The sequence below is a fragment of the Dama dama genome, chromosome 25, assembly GCF_033118175.1.
Source record: "Dama dama isolate Ldn47 chromosome 25, ASM3311817v1, whole genome shotgun sequence".
Classification (NCBI taxonomy): domain Eukaryota; kingdom Metazoa; phylum Chordata; class Mammalia; order Artiodactyla; family Cervidae; genus Dama; species Dama dama.
The window spans coordinates 15,336,997-15,362,118 of record NC_083705.1 but is presented as its reverse complement, the minus strand read 5'-3'; positions in this window follow the sequence as shown (position 1 = coordinate 15,362,118).

Below are 25,122 nucleotides of genomic sequence, written 5' to 3'. Positions count from 1 at the left end.
TTGATGTATGGCAGAAATCAAACCAATGTCCTAAAGCAATTATCCTTCGATTAAAAATAAATTTAAAAAACAAAAAATGTACAGCTTTTTGTGTCAGTTATATCTCAATAAAGTGCTTTTTTTAAGCAAAAACACACACAACCAAGATATGGGAAAAGAAATAGTGGACACGGTGTGGAGCCTTTTGTGTAGCTATGTAGCCCTGAAGGTCATGACACATGAGCCACTGTCAGCTGTGATCTGGGGGCTGACAGTCTGCAACTCTTATGACCTACAGCCTGGCAAACAGAGGGCACAGCTAGGCCCAATATAAGTTGTCCCAAAGGTTGCTGGACAGGGACTCATTTGTCCACTGGGATGGTCTTGGAGCTGATAAGAACGACAAGAATCCCCAGCATTTATTTTATCTTGTTATTGTTGTTCAGTTGGTAAGTGGTGTCCAGCTCTTTGTGATCCCATGGACTGCAGCACGCCAGGCTCCCCTGTCCTTCACTATCTCCTGGAGTTTGCTCAAATTCATGTCCATTGAGTCGGTGATGCTATCTAACCATCTCATCCTCTGCCATCTCTTTCTCCTTTTGCCTTCAATCTTTCCCAGCATCAGGGTCTTTTCCAATGAGTTGGCCCTTCACATCAGTGGCCTAAGTGTTGGAGCTTCAGCTTCAGCATCAGTCCTTCCAATAGATATGCAGGGTTGATTCCCTTTAGGATTGATGGGTTTGGTCTCAAGAGTCTTCTCCAGCACCCACAATTCGAAAGCATCAATTCTTCAGCGCTCAGCCTTTGTTATGGTCCAATTCTCACATCCATATATGACTACTGGAAAAAACCATAGTTTTGACTACATGGGCCTTTGTTGGCATAGTGATGTCTCTGCTCTTTAATACACTGTCTAGGTTTTTTTTTTTTTTTTTTTTCATTTTATTTTATTTTTTTTCTACACTGTCTAGGTTTGTTATAGCTTTCCTTCCAAGGAGCAAGCATCTTTTAATTTCATAACTGCAGTCACCATCAACAGTGATTTTAAAGTAAAATAAAAGTGTTAGTTGCTCCCAGCAATCTTGATTCCGGCTTGTGCTTCATCCAGCCCAGCACTTGGCATGATGTACTCTGCATATAAGTTAAATAAGCAGGGTGACAATATATAGCCTTTCTCGTACTCCTTTCTCGACTTGGAACCAGTCTGTTGTTCCATGTCCAGTTCTAACTGTTGCTTCCTGACCTGCATACAGATTTCTCAGGAGGGAGGTAAGGTGATCTGGTATTCCATCTCTTGAACAATTTTCCACAGTTTGTTGTGATCCACACAGTCAAAGGCTTTGGCATAGTTGAAAAACTCTTGCTTTTTCAATGATCCAGTGGATGTTGGCAATTTGATCTCTGGTTCTTCTGCCTTTTCTAAATCCAGCTTGAACATCTGGAAGTTCACGGTTCACATACTATTGAAGCCTGGCTTAGAGAATTTTGAGCATTACTTTGCTAGCCTGTGAGATGAGTGCAGTTGTGCAGCAGCTTAAACATTCTTTGGCATTGCCTTTCTTTGGATTGGAATGAAAACTGACCTTTTCCAGGCCCCACTACTAGTTTTCCCGATTTGCTGGCGTATTGAGTGTAGCACTTTCACAGAATCATCTTTTAGGATTTGAAATAACTCAACTGGAATTTCATCACCTCCACTAGCTTTGTTGATAGTGATGCTTCCTAAGGCCCACTTTGACTTTGCATTCCAGGATGTCTGGCTCTAGGTGAATGAGCACGCCATTGTGGTTATCTGGGTCATAAAGATCTTTTTTGTACAGTTCTTCTGTGTATTCTTGCCACCTCTTTATATCTCTGCTTCTTGTGCCAAAGACTACACACACCCACCTTATTTAATCCCCACAATGACCCTAAGAGACTGAAGGTCTCAATGGGGGAATCCAGAACCCAAGGTGGGTTTCATCACAGTAGAGTTGTGTTCCTAACCACTGATCCACCCTGCCTCCTCTACTGTCCTAATTAGCTTGGGCCCCTGCTTTTCCAGCCCCTGGAAGGCCAGATGTGGACCCTTGGTATATATGCAGTGAATTTACAAGAGAAGGAAAAGAAGTGAATTGTTTGGCTTGCTCTGCTCATAAGGATGTGACAAATGAGAAGCTGGAGTCAACTGACTAAAATTACATTTTTTTTAATTATTCATTTTTACACTTTAACTATAGTTGATTAAACATGTTATCAGATCATTCTTTCATTCTGGCACACTATACCCACTAGAAATTGGTACATCAATTCACAAGCAAAATAATGTCCTAATCAAATTGCTTTTTAAAATGTAACTCAAACATAGTCTCCTAACTATGGTACGAAGCACTATTTCTCCAACTGTGTGTACATTAAGTGGCTTCAGTCATGTCTGACTCTTCACGATACTATGGGCTGAAACCTGCCAGGCTCCTCTGTCCATGGAATTCTTCAGGCAAGAATACTGGAGCGAATCGCCATGCCCTCCTCCAGGGGATCTTCCAAACCCAGGGATTGGACCCGAGTCTCATGTCTCATGCATTGGCAGGCAGGTTCTTTACCTCTAGTGCCAACTGTGACTTGACACCAAATGCTAAGAGTCACATACCTGTCCACTTCATTGTCTAAAATCCAAATGTCTGGTAGAGCTCTGCGTATCCTCCTGGAAGGATTTGTAGAAAACATGCAGTGGAAAATAAAGGACGCACTGTACTGCTTGGCTATATCCAGCAACTGTGAAATTATGCTTAAAAACCTAGGATACATAGGTTATGGTAAAGTTTGAAATCTTTTGATTGGACAGTTGTTTACAGATGGGAGGCTTCCCTTGTAGCTCAGTTGGTAAAGAATCTGCCTGCAATGCAGGAGACCTGAGTTTGATTCCTGGGTCAGGAAGTTCCCCTGGAGAAGGACATGGCGAAGGATGTTGTCAGTGAGGAGGCATGGATCCTCCATTAGAATGTGATGGTGCTTTTCACTCACTGAAGAAGCCAAACACAATAAAACCTCAATTGTCTCAAGCCAAATCGCTAGAATGACTAATAAAACACTTTCCTGTACTGAACTATAGAAGAAAGATGCTGAACACAAGAATATATCCGTGTTGGAGCTAACAAATCAGTAAGAAAAATCTCAAATTGGGAAATAAAGGTGCACAGTGTGAAGGCAGTATTGACAGATGCGAGGAACGGCTGGAGGACAGCTGCCTCTGCAGAGTGGGCTGAAGCTGGCAGGGGTGAGGCCCGGGGCTGCTGCCCTCCTCTCGTCCTTCTGTGCCGGTTCTGCATCCACGTGCCTTTACTACTTTGGTTAATGTTAGGAATTTTTGAAAGTAAACCACAAAAATTAAAATGTTATTTATTTACTCCCTAAAGTTTTTTTTTTTTTTTTTTAATATGGACCATTTGTAAGGTCTGCATTGACTTTATTACAGCGTTGCCCCTGTTCTATGCTTTTGCCATTGGCCACAAAGCACATGGGATCCCAGCTCTCTGACCAGGGATCAAACCTGGACCACCACCACCTCTGCCACTACCCCTGCCTCTCCCAGCACGGGAAGGCGAAGTCCCAACCACTGGACCTCCAGGGAAGTTCCCAAAGTGTTATTAAAAACAAAAAATATCTGCAGAAACCAACCTACCATTATAATTCTCCTTCAATTAAAAATAAGTAAGTTGGGCTCCTTGGTGTTCCAGCAGTTGAGAATCTGCCTCGCAGTGCCAGGGACACCAGTTGGATCCCTGGTCCAGGAAGATCCCACCTGCTGAGCTCACGCACCCTGAGAGCCCATGCTCTGCAACAAGGAAACCACCGAAGTGAGAAGCCTGCCCACTGTGACAAAACATAGACCCCGCTCTCTGAAACTAGAGAAAGCCCAAGTCCAGCAACAAACACCCACCGGAGCCAAACAACAAAATAAATAAATCTAAAAAAAAAAAAAAAAAAACCCACACATCTCCCCCATCAAAAATAAATAAATAAGAGGAAAAGAATATCCATTTATTATCTCACAGTGGGTCAGAAGTGCCAGCACAGAGTGGCTCAACTCTTTCCTCTGCTCAGAGGCTCCTGTGACTGAAGTCCTGGTTCAGGCAGCCTGAGCTCTTATCAAGAGGCTTTGAGGAAGATTTTGTTTCCAAACTCATTTCAGGTTGTTGAAAGAATTCACTTCCTTGAGGTTGTAGGACTGTGCTCTCCATTTCCTTGACTCATAAGCCTCTTCATCTTCAAGCCAGTAATGGTGCCTCAAATGCTTCTCCCAAACTTACGTGCTCCCCTCTTCTGTCTGCCTTCTCTGCTTTTAACGGCTCATATCATTTCATTGGATCCACCTGGATAATACAAGATAATCTCTCTATCTTAAGGCCAGTTAATTAGTAACCTTGATTATATCCACAATGTCCCTTTTGCTACAGTTTAGTTCAGTTGCTCAGTCATGTCCAACTCTTTGTGACCCCATGGACTGCAGCACACCAGGCTTCCCTGTCCATCACTAACTCCTGGAGCTTCCTCAAATTCATGTCCATTGAGTTGGTAATACCATCCAACCATCTCATCCTCTGTCGTCCCCTTCTCCTCCCACCTTCAATCTTTCCCAGCATCAGGGTCTTTTCCAATGAGTCTATTCTTCGCATCAGATGGCCCAAGTATTGGAGCTTCAGCATCAGTCCTTCCAATGAACACCCAGGACTGATCTCCTTTAGGATGGACTGGTTGGATCTCCTTGCAGTCCAAGGGACTCTCAAGAGTCTTCTCCAACACCACAGTTCAAACACATCAATTCTTCAGTGCTCAGCCTTCTTTATAGTCCAACTCTCACATCCATACATGACTACTAAAAAAACCATAGCTTTGACTAGACAGACCTTTGTTGGCAAAGTAATGTCTCTGCTTTTTAATATGCTGTCTAGATTGTCTTTTGCTACACAATACAATATAACCATGAGCATTACAAAGGAGGGCAGAGGTCCTGGGGGCCAAAATTCTGCCAGCTACACAAGCTTAAATATTGAGATTAAAATCAGCAGTTCTTGGAAATGGATGAAGGCACAATAATTACATACTTCTTCCTTGACAGATGCAAGTGGAGAGAAGTTACAGCCCAGTATCAGGTTAACGAGCTACTGTTCTTTGTCAGCTGGTATCATCAGATGCTCTGTAGGTAGGTCTGACCCATAACTATAAGTAATGGGAACCGGATGAGAACAGGAGTGTTCTGACCTCTAGTCCCAGACCTGGAGTTTGTTAAAAACAAGACAACAGAGATCACTTATGCTAAGCCTCACATCTCCAAACTGAGACTTAATTATAGTTACTGGGGACAATTTCCCTGATGAGAAATATTCCAAGAGAATAAATCCAGAGTCACGTAGCTGTGAAGCGGCGGTGTCGCAGCCTGTACACGGGTCCTTTCAGCCACCACCGGATGGCCTGGTGTGTCTAGTCCCTAACCCAGCGCACAGTAGTAAAACAACTAACATATTTAGAATGAACAAGTGGATTGTTTAACAAATGAGTGACTCTCAACCATTTCATAATTCATAAAGAAATATCCAAAGTATGCGCATTGCTCTGTACTTGCTAAGCCAAGAAAGTCTAACAAAGCATTAAACATAGATGTCAACTTGGACTAAGCCCAGATGATTTACCTGGTATTATCTGGGAAGCCCCATTTCCAGAATATTTTGCTTAATCGGAGTTTCACTGTATGCCTCAAGTAACAGGACCACATTCAGAGCCAATGAATTAGAGGAAGTTCCCCCAAATCTCCAAAGATGAACCATCATCAATATATGATAAATTGTTGTTGTTGTTATTGTTTAGTCACTAAGTCATCTCTGACCCTTGGCAACACCGTGGAATGCAGCATGTCAGGTTTCCCTGTCCTTCGCCATCTCCTAGAGCTTGCTCAAACTCATGTCCATTGAGTCAGTGATGCCATCCAACCATCTCATCCTCTGTGGTCCCCTTCTCCTCCTGCCTTTAATCTTTCCTAGAATCAGGGTCTTTTCCAATGAGTTGGCTCTTTGCATCAGATGGCTAAAGTATTGGAGCTTCAGCCTCAGCATCAGTCCTTCCAAAGAACATTCAGGGTTGATTTCCTTTAGGACTGACTGGTTTGATCTCCTTGCAGTCCAAGGAACTCTCAGGAGTCTTCTCTAACACCACAGTTAAAAGCATCAATTCTTCAGCGCTCAGCTTTCTTTATGGTCCAATTCTTACATCCACACATGACTACTGGAAAAGCTACAGCTTTCACCATATGGACCTTTGTTAGCAAATAACGTCTCTGCTTTTAACACACTGACTAGGTTTGTCATATCTTTTCTTTCAAGAAGCAAGCGGCTTTTAATTTCATGACTGGAGTCACCAACTGCAGCGATTTTGAAGCCCAAGAAAATAAAGTCTGTCACTGTTTCCATTGTTTACCCATCTATTTGCCATGAAGTGATGGGACCAGATACCATAATCTTAGTTTTTGAGTGTTGAAGTTTTAAGCCAGCTTTTCCACTCTTCAGTGGATATTCAGGGTTGATTTCTTTTAGGACTGACCTTTGCAAATAACTTGAGTCTCCTTGGAAGTATGGACCATTCCAACTGTAAACTAAACAACATCACCATGCTTTTCCTCTCAAGATAAAAAAGTGTTAAATCACCCAAAGAGCCAGTCACCCAAAGGGGAAGTAATTTATTTCTGCTCCTTGGTGATTAATTGGTCTGCACCCCTTGGTGCAAGAAATGATAAGACTTAAGTAATGGAAAAGCAGGGCATATCTCCCAGTGGGAAACCCTCACAGTGAGTCATTCTTGTTAATTCTGACATGCCAGCACAAATCCTCCTGGTCTGTGGTCTGGTGGGTAAATCTATTCACCAGCTCTATGTAACACTACCTTTATGTCAGACAAACGAGAAATTCCCTTAAAAGTCTAACCCTAACTTATTTTGTTGGATCTGGTACTTAAGTCTGGAGTAAGCAGCCTGCACAGAAATTAAATTCAAGCTCACTTTGAAGTCCATAGGTAATATAAAACACACAGATCATCTGTAAATTATAATTCATGTCCATTTATATTCACATCATGACTTACAGAGTGTATTGAATGTTCTTAGTCACCCTGTGAGGTAAATACTATCATTATCCTTGTTTTGTTAATGAGGAGACAGGGAAAGCAATGTAATTTAATTTGCCAGAGAGCCCACAGTTAACAAATGGCAACTATCAGAGCCCAGACTGTTTTCCTCAGAACCTGAGTTCTTCCTACTTTGTGTGCCTCCTGGTCAGAGAATCCACTCGGGGAGCCAGCAAGCAGCTCCTGAATACAGAGTGGCTTCTTACCTTTGTGTCCTTTCTCAGTCAAAGGTAGGAAAAATCATAACAGCTCTCATGCTTGGGGACATCCTGCTCAATTTTTTACATTGAAAGGGGTCCTTATACTTGGGTATTAATTGTGAAACTTAGGACACAAACTTAGAAGTATAAGAAATGCAATTTTCTTTTTCTTTTTTTAATATTTTCTTTTTGTTTTTTATATTTTTTAATGATCAAATAGCTAACTTTATTCTTTTTTATTTTAATTGGAGACTAATTACTTTACAATATTGTGGTAGTTTTTGCCATACATTAACATGAATCAACCATGGGTGTACACGTGTTCCCCTCCCGCCTCCCTCCCCATCCCATCCCTCTGGGTCATCCCAGTGCACCAGCCCTGAGCACCCTGTCTCATGCATCGAACCTGGACTGGCGATCTGTTTCACATATTGTAATATACATGTTTCAATGCTATTCTCTCAAATCATCCCACCCTCGCCTTCTCCCACAGAGTCCAAAAGTCTGTTCTTTACATCTGTGTCTCTTTCGCTGTCTCACATATAGGATCATCGTTACCATCTTTCTAAATTCCATATATATGCGTTAATATACTGTATTGGTGTTTTTCTTTCTGACTTCGCTCTGTATACATAATAGGCTCCAGTTTCATCCACCTCATTAGAACTGATTCACATGCATTCTTTTTAATGGCTGAGTAATATTCCATTGTGGATATGTATGTACCACAGCTTTCTTATCCATTCTGTGCTGCACCACATGTGGGCCTGACCCACGTGCTCCCCAACCAGGGATTGAACCCTTGCCCCTTGCATTGGAAGAACAGAGTTTTAACCACTACGTGATCAGGGGAGTCCCTAATTTTCTTTTTCTAGGTGTTATGGTGAAAACTTAACTTGAGTCATTGAATGAATTCCCTCCCTCACCGCCCACCTTCCCACCTTTCCCCTAGGGCTGTGTCCAAGTTCCAAAGTGTTTTTTAAGGTCAAGGGTAGAGGTGCATCTAGTCCCCTCCACCATCTGTCTATGACAACAAGCCAAAACAACAATCACCCCTTCTCACCTTCATTAGGTGGTCGCAAAGTCACCCCAACTTCCCCGGCCCTCTCAGTTACCCTGTGGCATTTTGCTGCCCTCATCACACTGGAAACCATGGTAGGTTTATGTCTATGGCCCTTTTGACCCAAACTCACCACACAGCTCGCTTCCTCTGAGGTCACGTCACAGCCCCAGGCCTATCCCATCAGGAGCAAGGGGGAGACACCTTCTCAGGGAACCACCCACATCTGTACCAGTGACACTGTCTCTTTTGGTGTCAATTATTTTTACTATCTGCTTGTCTCAGGTCAGATTTGGAGAGGGAAATGACAACCCACTCCAGTGTTCTTGCCTGGAGAATCCCATGGACAGAGGAACCTGGCAGGCCACGGTCCATGGGGTCGTGGAGAGTCAGACACGACTGAAGTGACTGAGCACGCATTTTCACTTTCTACTGTGCCTTCCTGAAACAGAATTTTTAAACAATACAGTCTATAAACAATACAGTCTATTAAGTTTCACTTCAAAAAACCCAATGCCATTTCCTAACTGTAGTGTCGAGGAGAAACAAAAGGAAAATTATAGTAAAATCATATGCACTTAAATATGTGAGTGCCCTAGCAAGACTACGCCAAACGACATCAAAAGGGGCCAGACAGCTGCCCACGTACACGGAGTCACAGTGAGCGTGGATCTCCAGATGCAGCCTGAACCTGGGCCACACGCTGCCCATTCACATCCCCTGACTCACACTACATCAGCAACACGATTTAACAAAATGATGACCCACTCTTGCCAAAGCCCCAGACAAAACACAGAGCTGTCTCTCAGTTTTCACAGTCGTCCCCTCCTAGATAATATGATGGGTATTAAAACACCACACAAGTGCTGTGTGTTTATGAATGAAGCAGGTAACTTCCACTTCTGGCCAAAATGGAATCACAGGGACCATATTTACCTTCCACTTTTAAAACCAGACAAAGCATAAGAAACGAGGGCCCTCAAGACATTGTGTTATCAAGCAACGAAGGCCAGACTACAGGCCACGGTCCAACCTCAGAGCCACCCCTCTGCCAACAGGACCTCTAGGCACCTCCTCTAGCTTTGCTGAATGAACAGACACACATTCACAGTTCAGTAAGTGGGGTTGCCTCAGGGGTTGTGGTGATGTTGATGGTGTGGCTATCAATGTAGATCATTTTGACTAAATGTGATACCTTTCAACCCAGACAGAGCTCCTAGAATTCTGCCATGATGGACTCATTTCTGTTAAACGTCAGGGTGATTGTGCACCGCACGGGCCTGACAGGCGTGAACTACACAATATCCACCCATTAGCGTTTCTGGAGACCCTTCTACATGTCTGGTTGTGGGGGTCTGAGGATACACCTCCAGGGAGCTCAGAGTAGGGGGGTTCTAGTCTAAGGCTTCTGAGTCAGCCATGAGGCCGCCTCACGCCAAGCATCTCAGTTACCTACACAACAGAAGGTGAAGACGTCGAGTGTCCTGTGGACGCCCGCCTGGGTGGCTCTGGGGGCACACGGCGAGCCTGCCCAGCTCTCTCCGGGTGAAGTGGCCTTCACCCCCTTGCCCCACTTGGGCATGTGCCTGGGCAGCCAGGGGTGGCCAGCTCACACTAGCGCCCAGTGTGAGGAGCCAGCACGTCTTCAGAATCTGGCCAGCTTAAAACACCCATCCCCAGGCATCAGCAGGTACAGTCCTTTCCATGATGTACTTTCTATTGAACCCTCACACAGGCAACTCTCAGACTTTAATGTGTGTTAAAATCACTCGAGGATCTTGTCCAACTGCAGACTCTGACCCAGAAGGTCTGGGTAGATGCAGAGATCCTGCTTTACTTTTCGGGTTTTTTTTTTTTTTTTACTGCCCTGGGTCTTTGTTATGGCTTGTGGGCCCTGCCATGGAACACAGATCATAGAGCACACGGGCTCAGCAGTTGCACAGAATGGGCTTACTTTCCCCACGGCATGTGAGATCTTAGTTTCCTGACCAGGAATCGAACCTGCGTCCCCTGCATTGGCAGGTGGAGTCTCAACCACTGGACCACCAGGGAAGTCCCAGAGGTTCTGCTCCCAGGTGACGTCTGTGACGCTGAGCTGCAGGACACACCTTTGTAGCGAGGCCTCGCTTGGCAGCATCACAGAAGCCATCTGTAACCACAGAATCACACCGGGACATTTCCGTAGTGATAGGAACAGCTCTTTGATCCCCTGGGGCTGCAGCTCCTTGGACGTGAGGTTCGCCTTCATTCCTTAGTTAAGGGGATCCAACTCAAATAAATACATTGCATAGAATATAGGGAGAATAACAGACTTTCTGGGGAAGTAAGGGACGGCTTCCAGAAGGAGGTGATTTCTGAGCTGGGTGTGTAAAGATAGGCATTCAGCAGATGGAGAGGAGGCATAGACATGGGGGGATGAGTCCCTGCAAGGCACCGCAGCCATACTGAAAGGTTAAAGTGTTTCTACACCACGGAACATGTATTTTTGAGAGAGTGCCCTGACTGCTGTGTAGGGCGTCTGCTAGAGAGGCGGGGGGCCAGGGCCAGGGAGACAGCTCTGTCCAATGCAAAGGACAGGTAAGCCTGGACTAAGGGGAGGGAGCGGGAAGCAGGAACCTGCGGATGCAGGGCCTGCTGACTTTTACTGGGACCGTTGTGGGAGTGGGAGGTAGGGGGCGCAATTGTGTAGCTGCTGAAGCTGGGTGGGGCTGACTATCCAGGAGACAGACACCAGCTCTCTGACCGTGGTTTCACCAGCACAGGAGTGGTGGTGACTAGTCCTCCAGGGAGGGTGCAGGTGTGGTGAGGCACTGGGAAATCACACGCAGTGGCTCAGGGTAGCCTTTCCCATTTCTACAGTACTGATGTCTTAACATGAGGACGTAAAATGATGTGCCTGCTTACGCCAGGCACTAAGAAGGACTGTGATAAGAGCATCAGTGTTATTTTAAGAATGTTCTAACCAATATACAGATAAGTATGGGGATACTAACTCTTAAAGCGCTGAACCTTTTTTTTGTGGTTGTTAACTTTGGAGAGTTTCAGACATCTGACTGTTGATCTCTCGGCATCTATAAGTCACCATTCATTATTGTGTGGCAAAGCCAGTTAGAACTAGTCAGCAATCAGTCTCTATGCTAATTCACACAATTAGGTACTGTACTATGATTAAATGCAAATGACTTGAGTCAATGAAAAGAATCAGAGTTTGTTTTTAAGGGATCCAAATCTGATTTTCAGAGCAAAAATCAGTCTTGGACCTGAGGAAGGCTGAGCACAAAGATGGCTCTGTGTATGTGTGTGTGTGTGTGTGTGTGTGTGTGTGTGATGTGAACCTTCTTTGTCCCGGTCACATGAACTTACAGTTCCCATCCTTCAGTGGCTCCCGTCTCCTTTTCACAACCACAAGATCTGGTTTATCTGGCTTCATCTCCACTCCAGCCACCCTCCACAGCCCAGGACCTTGGTACTTACTGTTCTCCTGCCCAGAGCAATCTTCCATAGATATCAGCATAACCAGGTATCTCTGCTCAGATGTCTCCTGATTAATGAGGCTGTCCCTGGGTTCCTGATCAAAGACAAGCTCCTCTCTCTCCATCGCTTTACCCTGCTTTATTTTTTTTCAGCACACTTGTCACCACATCAGGCATATATTTATTTATTATTTTTATCCACCACTAAAAATCAAGCTCCATGGGGGGAAAGACTTTGCTATTTTATTTTGCTCTCTGCTGAACCCTCAGCACCTAGAATGTTGCATGGAAATAGCATGTGTGTGTTAGTCACTCAGTTGTCTCCCTCTTTGCAACCCTGTGGACTGTAGCCCACCGGGCTCTTCTGTCCATGGAATTCTCCAGGCAAGAATACTGGAGTGGGTTGTCATGCCCTCCTCCAGGGGATCTTTCTGACCCAGGGATTGAACCTGGGTCTCCCACAGTGCAGGCATATTCTTCGCCATCTGAGCTAGAATGGAAATAGTAAATGCTCAATAAATATTGTTAAAGGAAAAGATGGCAACTATTCATCAAAAGAGTTGGACACAACTGAGCGACTGAACTGAACTGATTCATCAGAATCTTATGAGAAAGCTATTAAGTCCTTCGCTTAAGGAAGAATATATTTTTCTCCTGAAACTTGACACCGACAGTGTAGTCACAGGCTTTCTAACAAATCTGTGTTCTCTTTGCTCCTTTGGCTGCTTTAGTTCCTAACTCTGTGCCTCACCTGCTGTGTGGTGCCCACCACCCCCAAACCACCCCTCCCACCTCTTGTTTATAAGGTCCAAGGTTTCCTGTCCAGTTTCTAACTCAAGCTGCTTGACCTCTTTTGAATCCCCTAAGCCTTTGTGTCCCCAAATCTCCAGTTCAGGTGTTCACAGACTCTGACCTAGTTAGAGCCAGTCATTTGCTTCCAGAAATGTCATCTGTGAGTCCCCAGGGCATTGGTGTCTTGAAACACATCAGACTCTGGAGCCCTAGCTTCTTAGCATCTCTGATGTCTGTCAGCCGCTGGAACATCACTAGAACATATCTGGTGAGAAAGAAAACAGACTCAAAGCAACTGTGTTTGATCTCCAGCACCACTAACAGATCAGTGTCTCCAAGATGGCTCTGATGCCTCTCACTTTGCACTTTCCTGGAGGCAGCCTATGACGTCATTCATGAGTAAGAAGTGAAGCATCTTGCTAATAAAGAATTTGGTTTTTGCCCAGAGAGAAGTGTTGCCTTTGCCCCAGCTTCTGGGAGGCAGTCTATGATAGAAGTGTCCTTGTCTAGGGCAAAGCCTGGACACAGCAGATCTTTGAAGGGGCCTGCCACATCCCATAGTATTAAGGTGGGACAGGCCAGGCGAGAAAGCCCAACCTTGTGATTTAGGACAGGAGCTTTGGGTCACATGGTATCACAGGTAGACCTGAGGGTCACAGGTAGACCTGGAGGCTTGGATCAGCCATGCCTATGGAATGGGGCTTCAAGAACACCTCCAAACATCGAGGCTCAGAGGAACTTCCCCGGTTGGTAATATTTTGTGTTTTGTTGCACATTGTAACGTGTCCCCAAAACAAAAACTTTGCTCTCAGCCCCTGCCCCAGACTCTGCTTTACGTGTTTCTTCCTTCACCTAATTTTAATCTATATCCTTCTCCTGTGATGTTCCGTACTGTGAGTATCATAGCTTTCAGTGGGGTCTGTAAGTCCTTTCTTCTAGGGAATTATCAGAACTGAGGGTGGTTTGGGGAACCTCTTCCCACAAACTGCAGTTGGTATCAAAAGTGAGGGCAGCCTTGGGGACTGTGCCCCCAAACCTTGCAGTTTGGCTAACTCTGGGTCCATCCCCATGCCATAAGGAGGTTGATGCTTCTGCTCCAAGGCGTTTCACTTCAGTACACCACGCATCCTCTTTTTTCCATTTAGTCATAACTTTTGTATTTTTTTATATCATATTTCAAAGCTTTCATAGAGGAAAGGGAGTTTTAAAACAGGAGAGAAACATGTGTGGTCTTTATTTAATATTTGCATCTGTAAGTCCCAAGATACTCTAAAAATATAGACTTTCAAAATGACTTCCCAGCACAGTATTAATTTTTTTTTTTTTAGCATAATTCAGTCACCTGTGAACAAAACATGAAATGCCGGATTTCCCTCTGCCCAGCAGACCATGGTCAAGCCCAGGGACACACTGGTCTAAGAACACACTGGAAAGCACACGACCCCCAGCACAGGGCAGGTGGACGGGCCCAGACAGGAGAGATGATGGACAAATACAGATGCCGAAGGGGGAGCGCAGGCAATTCTGAACTCAGACAACAAGGTGATGTGTGAGGTCCACCCCAGCCGGAGATAAGAAAACTGAAAGGAAAAACGGAGGGTAGAGAAAGACTCAGAGGCACTTTGTAGATGTGAACACAGACAGGAGGCAGGAGGAAGGGGATCCTAGGGCTGGGGGACAGCCCCAGATCCTCCCTGCTCTGGGAAAAAAAAGAACTGTGCTCAATTCTTTCTCCTTTTCTCTTTTCAGTCTTTTCAAGGGGATCCTAGGGCTGGGGGACAGCCCCAGATCCTCCCTGCTCGGGGGGAAAAAAAGAACTGTGCTCAATTCTTTCTCCTTTTCTCTTTTCAATCAGTCAAAAACTAACACTAGAAGTTTTTTTTTGTTTTTTTGTTTTTTTTAGCAGAAATAGCATTGCATTATTGTCAGCTGAACATGAATGTTCTTCCTCAACTCAGGAAGATTGCATTTTGTTGAGAATACATGAAATTTAAGCCTTAAAAGCTTGATAAGTGGCTGGACTTTAGTATCATACTTCAGAAGTCAAAGAAGGCTCTTACCTTAGAAATCATGTTCTTTTCTAACCTAAGGGTCAAGGGCGAGACAGAAATGAACCTTGAGAGCCTGTCTGTGACTGATAGAGTGGAGAGAGAGGTGAGGAGCCCAGAGGCGGAGAAACAGTTGCCACTTCACCTGAGCAAGAAGCCAAAGGAGAAGAGAGGCTCTGACCTTTGTCAAGAACACAAGGATCATTTGGGAAGGAAGCAAGAAGATGGGGCATGTGTGGTGCAGAGACCCTCAGTCTGGCAGATCCCACTCATCAGTCCCCCCACAGCCATCCCAAACCCCGATGATATTTCCAAGTGTGCCCAGCCCTCAGCAATAACTGGCAATTGGTCTCAGCCAAACATAGTAACCCTCATCCTCTTACTAAGCGCTGGTTGCCCAGCCTACCTCTTTAGCGAGGGTAGTGCCAATCGAGCATAAAAGGTAGCCTGCTGGGAGGTTTCTGGGAAATGTTTTGCTTTTTGGTTAAACCAATATTTCTGAGGCCACCTTTTTTCCTCTTCCTCCTCCCTCCCTGACCACACATGATGCCTGAAGTCTCAGCAGCCTCGAGGAATGAGGCAGGAGAGTCAGAGATCCCAGCCCCAAGGGCCTTAAGCTGCTGAATTGAGCCGGCAGCTACCCACCTGTGGACTTCTTGGTAGGTAAGAAAAACTAGAACATGTTTGCTCAAGCTACCCTCCTTAGTTGTGTCTACTCCTCCCAGCAGCCTCTGAATACTAAAGTCTTATTCCAAGAAAATGTCTTTCAATCCTGATAGCCTTTATAACTGGTAAAACCACCGTTTAGATGATCACAGGAGAAATCCTGGCCAAAAAAAAAAAAAAATTGTCTTGGAGTTCATGGAATCCATCACAGAGGCCTCTGATCATCAGGGCTTCACACACTACAGCTTGAGAACTGAATGAGGCCAGAGATGCAACTACAGCAAGGGTAAGAAAGACAAGGCATTGCCTGGAAAAAAGGGTCAGCTTAGGAAAGCAAGAGTATGGGCACCTGCAAAAGGTGCCACCCAGCCTCCCTGCAGCAGCGGGAAAATGCCGGTTAAGAAATCCCTTTCGGCTTGGCTTCCACCCTTCAGGCCAGACAGCAGTGGACTGAGCCGCGGGGAGGCAGGAAGCCCTGTCTGTTGGTATCAATGGGGGGGTCACAGAGCAATCAACCCCTCTCTGCCTCCCAGCAGGACAAACTCAGGGCTGGAGCAGAGGCCAATTGCACTTGCACCGAGCACTCATTAGATCCCCAGAGCGTTCTGGAAGCTGAACATAAATTGAAGTTTACAGTCCTTGACCCCCAGGAGTTATCCTCTGAATGAGAATAAGGGAAAATCAACAGGGAGGCAGAGAGGTGAGAAAGAAAAGCCTGGAACGGAACACATGCCAGATGGACCAGCTGGGGGCTCACATCTTCCCTAGTTTAAGCAGGCTTTTCTGTTTTAGTTTTGATTGTATTTGGAAACTGACATATTTTTGAAACTAAGTTCTACTTAAGGAAATTCAATACATAAAAAAAAATGTTGAATGACGATCACTCACATTGTGGACGGAGAGTTCATTTGACAGACTGCAGAGGTGCTTCATGAGATGTATTTTCACAATATGTTTGCTCCAAGATCTGAATTCAGCAGAATTCCTCAGCCTCGTGTCCACATACAATAAGACCTTACCTAACACATTTTTCCTTTCATAATTATGTTTTCATTCAAGGAGAAATATTCATCTAAAAAGTTGGTTTACTTTTAGCCAAGTATAAAATTTGTATGTGTTCATTGCACAAAGTTGGAAAATATAGAAAAGTAGAAAGGGGGAACATTCACCATACTCCAAAGAAAACCTCTATGATTTTAAGCTTTTTTGAAATAATTTTTTGTTAGTTTCAGGTGTACAACATAATGATTCAATACTTATATGTAATGAAAAATGATCACACACTAAGCTTAGTTAACCTCCATCACTATAAATTGTTATGATTTTTTCCTTTGTGATGAAAACTTGTAAGATCTGCTCTCTTAGCAACTTTTAAATATACAATTCAGTATTATTAACCATTGTCATCATGCTGCACATTATGTCCCCATAAATTTTTCTTTTAGTCTTTCTGCTGTGCATGGTATTTCTCCACAGGCATATAATATTGATTAGACAATTTTATTTTCTGCTTTTTTTCATCTAACATTATAGCATGAATATTTTCTTATTGTTACTCTTACTAAATATTATTTTTTATGATTGCACGCTATAATTTACTTATGTATTTCTGATGGTGAAATACTCTACTAACACAAATATACTTGTTTTGGATTACCCTGTGTCATTTAAGCAAAAATCTAAATGAATTATGTTGTTATAAAATCTACCACACTGTCATTGTCCCTACTATTGAGATTTTCCTGGCATCATTCACTCTCTGACATCTTTATGTACAATTTTTTTCTACATCTTAGTTGAATTTCTTTTAGGCTAAATTACTAGAGATGGGACCTATTGGTCCCAAAGGAAAGAAGTCTCAAGGTGCTTGATTGTAAAAATTACTTCTCAAAAGTATTATAGCCAGGTATACTCCTAAAGTGTCCATTTAACCACACTTTCACAGCACTGAGTGGGTATTTAAAAAAAATATTTCTTTATCAGTAAAAAAATCTTATTTCATTATTATATTAATTTACCTTGTCTTTGACTACCATCAAAGTTGGTACATCTTTCCAGAAATTTATTAACTAACTATATTTTCTCTTTTGTGAAGGATTTGGTCCTAGTCAGAAACAAACTTCCTTTTACTTCTGTTAGGTAGTTAGAATAGAGAAAAGGAGTCCAGAATGGCAGTGGCTGAAAGACCTGGAAGGAAAAAGCCCGCGAAAATAGAACAAAGGAAGGTTGGAGGACCAGAGTGAGAACCTCAGATAAAACAAACAACACTCCTGGCTGGCCCAATTTACATAGGACAGGCCCAGGGACAGAGAAACATATAAAAAGAGGAGCCAAAGCTCTCTTCTCTCTCTCTCTCTCCCGCGCGATGGGGCGCTCTTCTCTTCGCGACTTTGGATCGACATGCCCTCACGCCTCGAGGATGGATTTTCCTGCTATTATCTAAATAAAAGAGCTGTAACACTGATTTATTTAAGAGCTATAACACGGTCTGTTCGAGACCTGAGAGCTGTAACACGCTGAGGGGGCTTTAATGTCTGTCACTCCAAATCTTTGTTGTGGCGAGACAAAAACCAAGGAGCATACACTCACCTGACACTTCCAAGGGGAAAAAAGCTAGCAGAAGTTAAACCATTTCCCCAAGGCTACACAATTAAATGTTTCAGGAATCCAATTCAGGCATTTTAAGGCCTACTTAATAAATTGCCCCTCCCACTACCGCCATTTTTTTTTTTCCAATTCCTCCACCCTACTTGCAAATATTAACAAAATAAGTACATTTCAAAGCACACACTTGAAGCTCATAGCTTCTCTTCTGGTTTGAAAAGTGAAAGTCGCTCAGTCGTGTCCGACTCTTTGCGACCCCATGGACTATACAGTCCATGGAATTCTCCAGGCCAGAATGCTGGAGTGTTACTGTGCCCTTCTCCGGGGGATCTTCCCAGCCCAGGAATTGAACCCAGGTCTCCCATACTGCAGGCGGATTCCTTACCAGCTGAGCCACACTCTCTTCAGGTTTACCACTGAGTAAACTGAAGCCCCGGGCAACACTGGAGACGGGTTTGATCCCTGGGTCGGGAAGATCCCCTGGAGGAGGGCATGGCCACCCACTGCAGTATTCCTGCCTGGGAGATCCCATGCATGGAGGAGGCTGGCTGGCAGGCTAGAGGAACAATGGCAACCTAAACAGGGGTGTGGGTGTGGGTGTGGGTGTGTCGCTCAATTGTGTCCAATTCTTCGTGACCCCAGGGACTATAGCTCATCTGGTTCCTCTGTCCATGCAACTCTCCAGGCAAGAATACTGGAGTGGGTTGCCATGCCCTCCTCCAAGGGATCTTCCCAACCCAGGGATCAAACCCAGGTCTCCCACATTGCAGGCAGATTCTTTACTGTCTGAGCCCCCAGGGAAGCCCTTAATCAGCCGATAGAGGGTTAATATCTTTACTTTGGAACTGTTACTCATGGGAGGACCCAGAGGGCATGAAAGGTGGAACACTCATGTTCTCATGGTGGGTGTGTATGACACTCATCATTACACACTTTCTGAAGAACACTCGGGACAGTATGTGTTAAAATAAAGCCTTAAAAAGAAAAGTTCATATCCTTTGACCTAGCCATTCTACTTCTAGGAAATAATCAGAGATCTATAAAAAGATTTTTATGGAAAGATATTTCTCCTAGACTGTTCTTTTTTATTGAAGTATTGTTGATTTACAGTGTTGCGGCAATCTCTGCTGTAGGGCAAAATGACTCAGTTTTACACATATATATTCTTTTTTTATATTCTTTTCCATGATAGCGTTTCTAAGGAGATTGTCTATAGTTCCCTGTGCACCAGGATCTTGTTGTTTATCCATTCTAAAAATAACAGTTTGCATCTACCAACCCCAAACTCTGAGTCCATCCCTCTTCCTCCCTCCCTGCCCTCGGCAACTTCAGTATCACAGACTGTTTACAGCAGTGACCATTCCTAAAAACTCTAAATGTCCCCAAATAAACTAGTTCAATAAAAATAGTCTTTCTATCAAGTTTCCCATTTTAAAAAAACAAAACATGTGTGGTATTTGAAGTGACAACACAGTAAATAGAATATCATTGTAATCTTATAAAATGAAAAATGCCACCTATATACACGGTGGTCGTAACTGGACATGGCTACAGATGATTTTTCAGTTTTCTTCTATGCTTTTTTAAACATTCACTTTTTAAATTGAGGTATAATTGGTTTGCAGTGCTGTGTTTCAGGGGAACAGCAAGATGTCTTCTTGTAGTTTTCTGTGTTTCCCAAACTTTCTACAATAAATGGGTGTGTGTGTGTGTGTGTGTGTGTGTGTGTCTTCGGTGGTGTGGTGTTCAAGGAGATTTTTAGAATAGTAGCCCAGTGGACAGTGTTCTAAATATCTTTGTTTCCGTTCCCCATACACACACAGATGTTAAAAGCATCTTGTTGGAACCCCACAAAGGTCTATAAAATGGAGACTACACAGGTGGGTTAGCAGCTAAGCTTTCTTAATGAGAAATTGGAAAGAAGTGAACAGCAAGTTTGATGAAACCATTTTTTCATAAAGCTGTAAATATTCCAGAAGACAGATAAGAATATAAACGACAGCAAGATCAAAGATTTGATGGAACAAATCCACTAGCAGTGAAGGTAAATTTATGGACTGAATTCTTTTTCTTAAGCTGGTGCCTTGTGAGTGTCCAGTTTATTGACGGTTTAAATTATGTCTGCAATTTTCTGAGCGGTTCACTTACTTTTCAAGTTTGTAAACCAACACATCAACAATCCCTAATCAATGGGAGAGCATTTCTCCAGGGAGCTATGAAAATATATGTTGCATTTCAATGCAATAAAAAACATGACTAAACATGCCTCTGTTCTTCATAACACAAAAGTACCACATCTGGTCATTAAAAAAAAAAAAAAAAAAAAACAACATTATACAGAGTTGTAAGGATGCCAGATACTTATTACAGAGAACTGTTTTATCCATTTAGCCCAATTTTCCAGATGTTTTATTACTTGGAGACAGGACAATTGTTGAAACTGGTGATTGAAGCCCATTTATTTCAAGGGGCTCATCTGCAAGCCATAGGAAGCATTTGAGGGACAAGTAATTTATGACAGGCCACAAGGCAAGGCTTGAGGAGGGCTGCCATCTCACTGGGTCACAAATAATCCCAACAAAGGACAAACTACCCTATTTTGTTAACACCCAGCTTCATCTGCAAAAATTGCCTCTGAGGCAAGCACTTAGTTGTCATTTCACATGCAAATGTGATGCACTTAATTGGAGCAATTTCCATAATAGTGGGTCAAGTTGGCTGTGACTGGTTGGCCGCGACTGGAAGCCAGGTTCTCATTGTCTACCAGCAACAAAATGCTCACTTGGACTAGCTGGAAGTCCTGTCCTCATAAAGACAACAGGATCGTGTTACACAGGAGCAGGTGTTGCTCCTCCCGCCCTTTCCCCAGCCAGGTGTCCCCGCCCCTTGCTAAGTCCCCCTCCCCGCTCACAGCCTCACTTCCCTGCACACAACCAGGGAACCTGCAGAGCAATAGCCTCAGGACATTAGTGAAGCAGTCCTGGCAGCCACAATCTTTGCAGCTAATTAGAAGGCACTTCACTGTGGTAAATTCTCTCCACCTGTAGATCAAAGTGGGGATTTGGGGGGCAGAAGGGGTGGGTGGAATCTTTTAGCTGCACCACTCTGAAGTCAGCGTGTGTGTCTTTGCTTCATATACAGATGTACGAGATCCCAGGACCTTGGAGAGGTGTATTTTCAGGTTAAAAGGTAATGCTGCTAACTATCCTAAGCCAGCGGATTCACTGGCAAGTCAGTGTTGGGCAATTATTTGTTGTTGTTTTTGTTATTCTTGTAAAAGCCGATTACCTCTAGCGTTTGAGAGAGTGCAGACTGCACTTCCTCTCCTTGACAAATTTGCTACCAGGTTGTTTATTGTGATGAAATGGAATCTGAGACCAATTTCTGCTGAGGGTGTCAGTGTTTATTAACAAGCAGGTATAAAAATGATCACACAGTGGTTTCTTGTGAGTGGGGGAAAAGTCCCTCGCAATCTTTAGGCATTCCAGCTAGCTCTTTGCTTGAGAGGTTCATTCTAAGGAGGAACAGTATTTTTTTAAAGCAGAATTAGCCAACTTACTGGTTGGGTAAGGAAACAGGCCAGAGGGATGAGAAAGAACACAGGGTCAAGCGAATGTCTGAAGGGCAAGTGCTGCTCCAAAGGCGTGGGCTGGGCGGACCAGATCCTCATACTTGCTTGGGTAAGGGGAGTAGGGCCCATTATAGTCTTTCTGCTGCTGCTGTTTAGTTGCTAAGTTGTGTCTGACTCTTTGTGACCCCATGGATTGTAGCCCACCAGGCTCCCTCTGTTCATGGGGTTTTCTTGGCAAGAGTACTGGAGTGGGTTGCCATTTCCTTCTCCAGGGGATCTTCCCAACCCAGGGATCAAACCCACATCTATTGCATTGGCAGGTAGATTCTTTATCACTGAGCCACCTGGGAAGCCACTTTCTAATTAGTCATAGATTTCAATTCTGCATTTCAACGGGAATCATTTCAGTCATTACTTCTGCTAGTTAACCAACCCTCTCTTTCAAAAACAATAATTCTAATCCATAATTCTGGAGTGTATCTTCTTGATTAGGATGCTTCAGAGGCTCACTAATCATCCCTGAAGTGTGGATTTTTTATTAGGGGTTCCTCAAAGGCTAACCAGCCCCATGTGCATCACACTGTTTACAGTGGATAATATTAAACTAAGTTATCTCAGGTTGGACAGAGGTTCCTGACATTGTACAGGAGGCAGTGATCAAGACCATCCCCAAGAAAAAGAAATGCAAAAAGGCAAAACGGTTGTCTGAGGAGGCCTTGCAAATAGCTGAGAAAAGAAGAGAAGCAAAAGGCAAAGGAGAAAAGGGAAGATATACCCATTTGAATGCAGAGTTCCAAAGAATAGCAAAGAGAAAAGAGAAAGCCGTCCTCAGTGATCAATGCAAAGAAATAGAGGAAAACAATAGAATGGGAAAGACTAGAGATCTCTCCAAGAAAATTAGAGATACCAAGGGAAATTTTCATGCAAAGATGAGCACAATAAAGGACAGAAATGGTATGGACCTAACAGAAGCAGAAGATATTAAGAAGAGGTGGCAAGAATACACAGAACTACACAAAAAAAGATCTACATGACCCAGATAATCACGATGGTGTGATCACTAACCTAGAGCCAGACATCCTGGAATACGAAGTCAAGTGGGTCTTCGGAAGCATCACTGCAAACAAAGCTAGTGGAGGTGATGGAATTCCAGTTGAGCTATTTCAAATCCTAAAAGATGATGCTATGAAAGTGCTGCACTCAATATGCCAGCAAATTTGGAAAACTCAGCAGTGGCCACCGGACTGGAAAAGGTCAGTTTTCATTCCAATCCCAAAGAAAGGCAATATCAAAGAATGCACAAACTAATGCACAAAAACATCTCACAGGCTAGCAAAGTAATGCTCAAAATTCTTCAAGCCAGACTTCAACACATGAACCATGAACTTCCAGATATTCAAGCTGGATTTAGAAAAAGCAGAGAAACTAGAGATCAAATTGCCAACATCCATTGGATCATTGTAAAAGCAAGACAGTTCCAGAAAAACCTCTACTTCTGTTTTATTGACTATGCCAAAGCCTTTGACTGTGTGGACCACAACAAACTGTGGGAAATTCTTGAAGAGATGGGAATACAAGACCATCTTACTTCCCTCCTGAAAAATCTCTATGCAGGTCAAGAAGCAACAGTTAGAACTGGACATGGAACAATAGACTGGTTCCAAATTGGGAAAGGAGTATGTCAAGGCTATATATTGTCACCTTGCTTATTTAACTTATATGCAGAGTACATCATGCAAAATGCCAGGCTGGATGAAGCACAAGCCAGAATCAAGACTGCTGGGAGAAATATCAATAACCTCAGATATGCAAATGACACCACACTTATGGCAGAAAGTGAAGAAGTAAAGAACTTCTTGATGAAAGTGAGAAAGGAGAGTGAAAAAGTTGGCTTAAAACTCAACACTCAGAAAACTAAGATCATGGCATCTGGTCTCATAACTTCATGGCAAATAGATGGGGAAACAATATAAATAATGACAGGCTTTATTTTGGGGGGCTCTAAAATCACTGCAGATGGTGACTGCAGCCATGAACTCAAAAGACACTTGCTCCTTGGAAGAAAAGCTATGACCAATGTAGGCAACATATTAAAAAGCAGAGACATTACTTTGCCAACAAAGGTCTGTCTAGTCAAGGCTATGGTTTTTCTAGTAGTCATGTATGGATGTGAGAGATGGACTATAAAGAAAGCTGAGCGCAGAAGAATTGATGCTTTTGAACTGTGGTGTTGGAGAAGACTCTTGAGAGTCCTTTGGACTGCAAGGAGATCCAACCAGTCCATCCTAAAGGAGATCAGTCCTGAATAGTCATTGGAAGGACTGATGTTGAAGCTGAAACTCCAATACTTTGGCCACTTGATGCAAAAAAATTGACTCATTGGAAAAGACCCTGATGCTGGGAAAGACTGCAGATGGGAGGAGAAGGGGATGACAGAGGATGAGATGGTTGGATGGCATCACTGACTCAACAGACATGAGTTTGAGCAAGCTCTGGGAGTTGGTGATGGACAGGGAAGCCTGGGGTGCTGCAGTCCAAGGGGTCGGAAAGAGTGGGACATGACTGAGCGACTGAACTGAACTGATGACATCCGCAATCCATAAGGAGTGGGTCGGTAAGAGACCAAGACTCTCAGAGAATAGAAAACCTGTCCTGCTCCACAAAAGGGATGGAGGGATGGAGACTGGCTCTGTGATATCTAGCCATAACATGCCTTGATTGTGATCCATGGAGGCTGGATCCAGCCCAGGCAGGGTTACCTGATGCAGACAGGGAACGGGTGAAGGGGTGTGTTGTTGGGGAGGGACCTCCTAAGAACTGTAGCTGTGTGCCTCAACCACTAGCTTGTTTTCTGTGTGTGTTTTTCTTTGCACATTTGTCCTTTGATTTTGAACTCTGCTTTTCACTAATCACAGAAAAATTCTATTTTTCTTATAATTTTTTCATCTTTCTTCTGGATTGGAGTTTGGGGAGGGTAGGTGGGAAGCAGTTTTTCCAGATTTAGGCTTTAATAGTGGAAGCCAACTTCTTTACAAGTTAAGATGATTTCAGAGGGTCAGCCTGGCCCGTGGGAAGAAGAGAATGTGTAGATAGTCCATGTAGAATCAGATCCTGGTTCTCAAACTTCCTAGCAGTGTTTTTCTGAGCCTCACTTTGCTCATCTGTAACATAAGACCATGTTACTGAACACAGATTCCACTGCTTGAAAGTCAGTACTCAACAAGCGTTGGTTGGAAAGGAAAGTTTGCTTTATCCAGTTGGCCAGGAACATGGGCAGAAGGCAGACTCGTTTCCAAAAACCAACTTGACCATGAAAGTTTTTAAAGGGAGAAAAGGAAGTTAAACATTTGAGGGGATGGGGTGGGGGGGAGGTCCAGAGTCTTCATTATCTTCCACTGTGTGCAGACTTTCTTCTGATTAGTTGTTGGTGAGGAAACAGGAATCTTAGGCTCAGCCTGACGTTACCATCTTCCATCTGGGTAGAGGCCTTAGTTCCTGCAGAACTTAAAGACAGTGATGCGTATTCCTTGAGGTGGCACCAGGACCCTGCCACATCACTGCACTACTGTTTCTTGAT